We start from the raw sequence: 8,471 nt of genomic DNA on the forward strand, positions 1-8,471 counted from the left end.
TAAGGTCACTTTCTTCTTTAGCATCAAGCTGCTGAAGGGGAAGAAATATGGAGGGTGGTATGAGGGGCTTGGTGCATATCATCTTCTGCATGTTCTTATTCCATTGGCTAGAGCTCAGTCACCTTGGCTTACCTAATGACAAGAGAGGCAGAGAAATGTGGTCTAGCTGTGGGCTCACAGAGAAGGGGAAGTGGTGTGTGGGCAGCAGTTAGCCTGTCTCTGCCACACCCCCATTTAGGCTGTATCCACCATGGTTTTCCCAATGTGTCCTTGCTTTCATGTCGGTCTTTTGGTTTTTGGTGTAAGCAGTTGATGGGTTTGGGGATGCGTTAATTACAGTTCTTCGGGTTGAAAGTAAAGAAATCAACTTGAGCTAGTTAGGGTAAAAACAAAAACTTGAGATGTAATATATCTAGACAGATATATTTAGACAGATAAAGGGGGTCTCATGGAACCTAGGGGAAGGAATATGGAAAATCCTCAGGAAGTATTTGAATTCAAATTAGAATAGCTTTAGAGTCCTTTTTTTTTTTCTTTCTTGGTCATCCACTTCCTTTTCAGAAGATGAACCTCTATTTGTGGTTCACAGGCTACATGATAGGAGGGAGATGTCCATAACAAAGGATTGTTTTTCTCTCGTGCTCCATCTCTATTCCAGGTCAGTGAAGGATCCACTCCACATTGTCCTCATCCAAGGCTCTGAGCTATTGAAATCTTTGCCTTCTGGTGTAAGAGGAGAAGGGAGCATGGTATATAAGAATTGGTTCTAGGGCATTGATTCTGTGGTGACAGATTGTATCTAGACTTAAGGTGGAGATCATTTTGTAGCATATACAAAGATTGAATTGTTATGTTGTACACTTGACATTAATATAATGTTATGTACTATCTTTACCTCAAAAAGAAAAATGCCTCTACCTGGAATTTTGAACATATTTCACATTCAAAGCAAATCACAGAGCTTTACCTAACTTCACCAGGGTGGGAAAGTGCAGTCCTATATTGTGCTTGGAAGGAGAAATATCAAAAATAGTTGTAGTGACCACCATGGTCTAGATACTTGGTTCACTCTCCTTCCTGCACACAGAATAAACTCATTTCTGCCCCAAGGGACATAAGCCTATCAAGTTGTGGCATATTCATGACGTGCTCTGTGGTTTCTTTCTTTCAAATCCAGATGTGGCTCTGACTCATCTGGAGACGATGAACTAAAAACTTATTTGCCCTCTATGCACAATTTATATACTGGTTGAATAGAGGCAGGATCATCGCAATAAACACTCCCATTCTGAAAATGAGAAGTGGAGTGTGGGAAACAAAGCAAAACCTGTCACAGTTCTAAAATCCTGTCTTTTGAGGCTCCTACTTTGGGAATGGAGATGCTTCTTGATTAGACCTTGATCCCATTTCCTGAGAGGAGGACCCTTGTCCATGGTTCTCTGGGGCACCTGCCTTCAACTTCTGAGAGATTATCGTCGTCCATGATTTTTTGGCCACATCTGAAGTGACCATCAGGGAAATTGCCCTCCTTAGGAACTGAGCAAATTTCTCCACCCTTTCCTGCCCCATGTTGGGACCAAAGAATCACTGTATCAAAAAGTAACATCTCTTTCCAGTGCAGGTAATTATTTGGCAGTACAATTCTCTCAAAAATTTAGTGTGCTTTCTATCTATTTGATTCATCACCAAAGTATTTCTAAGACATTCTTTTCAGGGACTTAGCTGGTGGTCCAGTGGCTGATATTCCATACTCCTAATGCAGGTGTTCTAGGTTTGATCGCTGGTCAGGAAACTGGATCGTGCATGCCACAGCTAAAGATCCTGTGTGTCCCAAACTAAGATCCAGCACTGCCAAATAATAAATATTAAGACAGTTTTCTCATTTCCATATCCAACCTCCCTTGACTTAATTGACTAAATATTGATAATATTGTTGTGAGTCAATATCATCTCGGGAATTGATTTCTGTATTCATCAGAATGGGCTTGGATATGTCATAGTAACAACCAACCAACCAACCAACCAATTCTCAGCCACTTAAAATAACAGTAGTTTATTTCTTGCTCATGCTGTATGTGTATTTTGGGTCAATAGTGAGCCCTGTTCACTATTGTAGAGGCCATTGGAACCCTCACCATCTAGAGTGATACTCATCACTATGGTAAATTACACACCAACTTTTAAAAATACCTTTATTGACCTATAGTTTAAATACTATACAGTTTACTCCTTTGAGATATACAATTCTAAATTAGTAAATGTACAGTCTTGTGTCACCATCACCACAATCTGATTGTAGAATATTTCTGTCACCTCAAAATTTCCCCCTTGCCTATTTGCTGTCAATCTCTACCCCTATAACCTCCTGGCCCCAACATTGATGTGTGTGTCTCTATAGTTTTATCTTTGATATAAGCCTTATACAAGTGGAATCAAACAAAATATAGTCTTTGGTTTCTGGTTTCTTTCACTTAGCATTATGTTTCTGAGATTCACTCATGTTGGATATATTTGTACTTTGTTCCTTTCCATTGTTGAATTGTTTTCCATTGTATGAATTTACTATGTGTCAATTATCCGTTCACCCATTGGTAGACATTGGATTGCTTCTAGTTTTGACTTTCAGGAACAACAGCACTATGAACATTTACATACAAGTCTGTGTGTGTACATAAGTTTTCATTTTCCTGGGCAGATGCCCTGGGATGGATTTCCTGGATTATATGTAAGTATATGCTTAACTTTTTAGTAAACTGCTTGTATTCCAAATGTACTTTACCATTTTATATTCTATCAGCAATGTGTGCAGGTTCCCATTTCTTTACATCCTCAACACTTCTTGATGATGTCATTCTTAATTTTAACCATTTTGATATATGTGAAGTGGTGTTTCATTGTAGTTTTGATACATATTTTTAAGTTAAGCAATAATTCACACAGAATTCATTATCTCAAAGTCCACAGTTTTCTGTATACAATTCAGTGTGTTTTTTCTTATATTCATTGTTACACACCCATCCCCACCATAAATTCTAGAACATTTTTATCCTTCTAGAAAGAAACTTTGTACCCATCAGTCAGTCCTGATTGTCTCCTCTCATCTCCTGGCGATCACTGATCTAATTTCTATCTGCAAGGATTTGTAAAATCTGACCATTTCATGTTAATGGAATCATATGTGACCTTCGGTGTCTGGCTCTTTCGCTTACCATGTTTTCATGTGTCATTTATGTTGTCGCATGTAATAGTATTTCATTCATTTCTGTGGCTGAGTAGTATTCCATTGCATAAATATACCATGCTTCTCCCCCTCTGTTCACTAGTTGAGCGACATATGAGATATTTCCACTTTTTGGCTTTTATGAATAATGGTGCTGTGAACATGCAAGTACATGTTTTTGTGTGAACAAATAGTTTATATTTTCCTAGGTATAATCAACTGAAGGAAAATTTCTGCGTAATAAGTCTAAATTTAACTTTTTGGGGAACTGCCAACTGTTTTCCAAAGTAGTTGTATTATGTTACATTCCTTCAGTCAACATATGAGGGTTCCAATTTCTCAGCATCTTCACCAACACCTTTTATTTTCCAGCTTCTGGTCATAGCTGTCTTAGTGGTGATGGAATGGTATCTCATTGTGATTTTTTTTTGATATTTATTTCTCAAATGACTCATGATGGTGGGTGTTTTTTCTTCTTCTTTGGCTCTTTGTATATCTTCTTTGATGGAAACATCTATTCATATTTTTACCCCTTTAAAATTTTGGTTATTTGCCTTTTCATTTTTTGGTGGTAAGAGTTCTTTATTTATTAAGGATGCTAGACTTTTACCAGATATATATATGATTAGCAAATGTTTTCTCCTATGTGATGAGTTGTCTTTTTCTTTTGTTGATAGAGTCCTTAGATACACAAAAGTTTACTCTTTATGAGGTTTAATTTATTGGGTTTTTTTTTCCTTTGGTTCTTTATGATTTTGGTATCATAGCTAAGACATCATGGCCTAATCCAAGTTTGCAGAGATTTACTCCTACTTTTTCTTCTAAGAATTTTATAGTTTTAGCTCTTACATTTAGGTGTTTTATCCATTTGAAATTAATTTTTGTATATTGTATGAGATAGAGATTCAACTTCATTCTTTTGCATGTGGATATTCAGTTGTCCTAGCACCATTTGTTGAAAAGCACACTGGCTTTTTTTTTTAATGATCGTAAAAGGCACATAATATAAAACATACTATTTTAATCATATTTAGCTATACAGTTCAGTGGCACTAAGTACTTTACAGTGTTGTGAAACTCTTACCATCATCCATCTCTCAAGTTTTCACTTTCCTAAACTGAAACTCTGTCCCCATGAAACACTAAAATGCCATTCCCCCCCTACCTCTGGCCCCTAGCATCTACCAATGCACTTTCTGACTCTATTAATTTGTCTATTCTAGGTATCCTGTATAAGTGAAGAGGTGTCTAACAAGTGTGTAACACAGTAGGTGTCTGCACCTAATGTATATTGGAATACATTTTTCAGGTTTACTTAATATGTGTCCTACAATCAGATTATACCTTTTTCCCCCATGCTATACCATAGGCTCTCATTAGTTATGTCTTTTATACATAGCAGTGTATATATGTCAATCCCAATCTCCCCGTTTATCCCACCCTCCTTTTCCTCACTTGGAGCTCTATGTCTGAAGCACACTGGCTTTTAAGGCTTTCACCCAAAACTTTCATACATATCCTTTCCCTTTATGTTTTCTTGGTCTAAGCAAGTCATGTGGTTTCGCCCAGCTTCAAAGGGACAGGTAAGTACAATTCTACCACAGTTCCAAGCTTTCGTGTCATGGTTCTAGCCACACAGATGACTGGTTCTCTCAGTCCGGGTTTCAAGTCCTGCAGGGGGAGTTTTTATTGGCCTAGCCTGGAAGGAGTGCTGACTCCCCCCTCACACAATTGTGGTCAAGGAAACAGTCATTTGGAACAAACATGGTGGCTGAAAGTTTGGCCCTATAGACTGGTGAGTGGGACAGTTAAGGAGAAGGGATCATTATAAAGTTATATTTATCTAACTAAGTCAAATATTGTCTATGGGTCTTCTATAATTCTGATTTAAGTTATTTAAAAATTGATGTATAAGTTCCCTGATTGTACTTTTGTTGAACAAATAATTTATTGAGGCCCTACTACTTCTTTCAGATACTATTCTAGGTACTTGGAAAATATTAGTAAATAAAACAGAGTTTCACCTTCATCTAGCTTATATTCTAGTGGGATGAGACAAACAGTAAGTGATAAATAAATTATATAGTATCAGGTCAGTTCAGTTCAGTCGCTCAGTTGTGTCCGACTCTTTGCGACCCCATGAATCACAGCACGCCAGGCCTCCCTGTCCATCACCAACTCCCGGAGTTCACCCAAACTCATGTCCATCGAGTTGGTGATGCCATCCAGCCATCTCATTCTCTGTCGTCCCCGTCTCCTCCCACCCCCAATCCCTCCCAGCATCAGACTCTTCTCCAGTGAGTCAACTCGTCGCATGCGGTGGCCAAAGTATTATATAGTATGCTGCTAAGTCGCTTCAGTCGTGTCCAACTCTGTGCGACCCCATAGATGGCAGCCCACTAAGCTGCCCCATCCCTGGGATTCTCCAGGCAAGAACACTGGAGTGGGTTGCCATTTCCTTCTCCAAATTATATAGTATAGGGGTTGACAATTTAAGGCCTACAAGCCAGCTGCCCATTTTTGTAAATGAAGTGTTACTAGCAAATAGCCACACCCATTTATTTACAAACTATCTATGGGGTCACACAGAGTCGGACATGACTGAAGTGACTTAGCAGCAGCAGCATGGCTGCTTTCCCACCACAGTGGCAGATTTGAATCTGCCACAGAGACCTTAAAGCCCACACACTTAAAATATTTACTGTCTGGCCTTTAAGAGAACACTTGCTGACCCTGGTATAATATGTACAAAGTGAATATGTACAATGGAAAAAAAAAAAATAGCCAAGAAAAGGGAACTGGAAGCGTTGAGACAGGGAAGAGTACCTGTTGAGATTTGCAGTGAGATGATTAGAGCCTGCCTCATTGAGAAGGTGAAACTAGAGCCAAGACTTGACAGAGGGGAAGGAACTAAATAGAAGTATAGGGGAAGAATATTTCAGTCAGAAAACAAAATCAATGCAAAGGCATTCAGAAAGGAGTGTGTCAGATGCTTTCAAAGAACAGCAAGAGGACCACATGGCTGACCCGAAGGGGTGAGCAAGGGGGACTGCCGTAGGAAGTGGGTCAGAGGGTCAAAACTGGAGAGTCTGAAAATTTTGCAAGCTAACAAGTTGGGCCTGCATGGTTTTGTGGATTCTGGCAGAAGACATGAGATCCCTGAGTCAGAGGCAAAACCCCCTTATTACTCATGGCACCTCAAGCAGCATGAGCACCAACATATTTACATCAGTCCCTTTCTCCCTCCAAGCCCCATGGGAGTGATGTGAGGCACCCAAGTGGATGCTGCTCCCCCAGTGGGTTTGCACCACAGCTGAGAACCCTGAGCTCAGGGAACCCAAATCTCTTAGAATGGATTACAAGCCAACCTGCCTGCCCTCTGCTCTAGAGGGAGATATTGTTTGTCACACTGGACAGTAAGCACACCTGCCCTCTGCTTTGGAAGGAGACACTATTTTGCAAAGCTGCTTGCTATTCAAACATTGAAAAGATGGTCTAGAGCAAAGTTTGTGCCACTTCTTGCGAGGTGTGCAGAGAAGCAAGAGACCCACGAGGAACTGTTTCCCTGTGAGAGATTTATGAGGTACCTTTGGGAAGTAATCAAGCCCTTTCAACTACTTGACTTTTATCCTGACTGAAATAAGGAACCATTGCAGAATTTTCCTTGAAGGAGTGACACAAGGTGACATGTTTTGAAAAGGTTACCCTGGCTGTCGTGCTGAGAACAGAGCGAGGTGGACAAGGGCAGAACAGAGAGACGAGGCTATTGCAGGAATGCAGACAAAACGGTGGCAGAGACCAGAGCGTTATATTGGGGTTTGGTCCTGGACACCTGGAGGGATGGAGTTTCATTAACTGAGATGAAGGGAGATATTGATGGAGCAGATTTTGGAGGGCCGCTCAGAAATCAGTTTTGGGCATAATGAGTTTGAAATATCTATTAGATAGAAGATGTCTTAGTATTGAGATGGCAGTTGGATAAATAACTGTGGAATTTGGAAGAGAGGAATTTGGGCTGAGATAAAAAATTGGGAGTCCTTGGCATGCAGATGGCATTGAAAGCCATGTGGCTGGAGACTTTTATAGGGAGAACTCAAGCAGTGCCTGTGGTATTTCATCCATAGCTATGAATTGGGGTGAATTATATGGTCTGTTCACTCTCAAAACTGCATGAGCCTGTTGGAGTTTATATTGAATAAAATATAATATGGATGAATAGTATTAAGAGTTAAAAATGAACTCTTCTGATAAAACAGTTGGGGCCTTTATCAAGCTTTTTGCAGACTCCCAAATATCTAAAAGAGGCAGAGTGTCATTTGAGCTTTAAAGGGGGAAAAAAAAAAGCCTAGCATAAAATCTGAAATTTTAATTAAAAAAAAAATTGACAATGTTAAACAAGAAGCAGCTGTGTGGGGGAAGATTTGTGTGCATTTTTAGCCCCACTTTGAAAGCCTCAGATTGTCTCTGGAGCAGAATGCAGCAAACTGTCACAAATCTTGTTTTCTGAGAAAATGGTTATATCAACATTACAGCATGCCACTTCTACAGTCAGCATGCCAAAAATAACACGGAAAGAAATGACTGCAAATCTAGTTAGAATTAAGCCGGTAATTATTGCGTTTGCGATCATTTCCAAGAATTGTTCCTACCCAAATATTAAACAGAAAAAAAAAAAGAAGACTTCATTCTAGTTGTGAAAGTTTTCCACTTTTTACTTTTCTTTTTCACTTAAGGTTTATCAGTTGTGGATGTGACTGGTGATAGAAGCAAGGTCCGGTGTTGTAAAGAACAGTATTGCATAGGAACCTGGAATGTTAGGTCCATGAATCAAGGCAAATTGGAAGTGGTCAAACAGGAGATGGCAAGAGTGAACATAGACATTCTAGGAATCAGTGAATTAAAATGGACTGGAATGGGTGAATTTAACTCAGATGACCATTATATCTACTACTGTGGGCAGGAATCCCTTAGAAGAAATGGAGTAGCCATCATGGTCAACAAAAGAGTCCGAAATGCAGTACTTGGATGCAATCTTAAAAACGGACTCTTGAGAGTCCCTTGTACTGCAAGGAGATCTAACCAGTCCATTCTAAGGGAGATCAATCCTGGGTGTTCATTGGAAGGACTGATGCTAAAGCTGAAACTGCAATACTTTGGCCACCTCATGCGACGAGCTGACTCACTGGAAAAGACTCTGATGCTGGGAAAGGTTGGGGGCGGGAGGAGAAGGGGATGACAGAGGATGAGATGG

The sequence above is a fragment of the Moschus berezovskii genome, chromosome 7, assembly GCF_049115385.1.
Source record: "Moschus berezovskii isolate FMDL1 chromosome 7, NW_MosBer_1.0, whole genome shotgun sequence".
NCBI classification, from domain to species: domain Eukaryota; kingdom Metazoa; phylum Chordata; class Mammalia; order Artiodactyla; family Moschidae; genus Moschus; species Moschus berezovskii.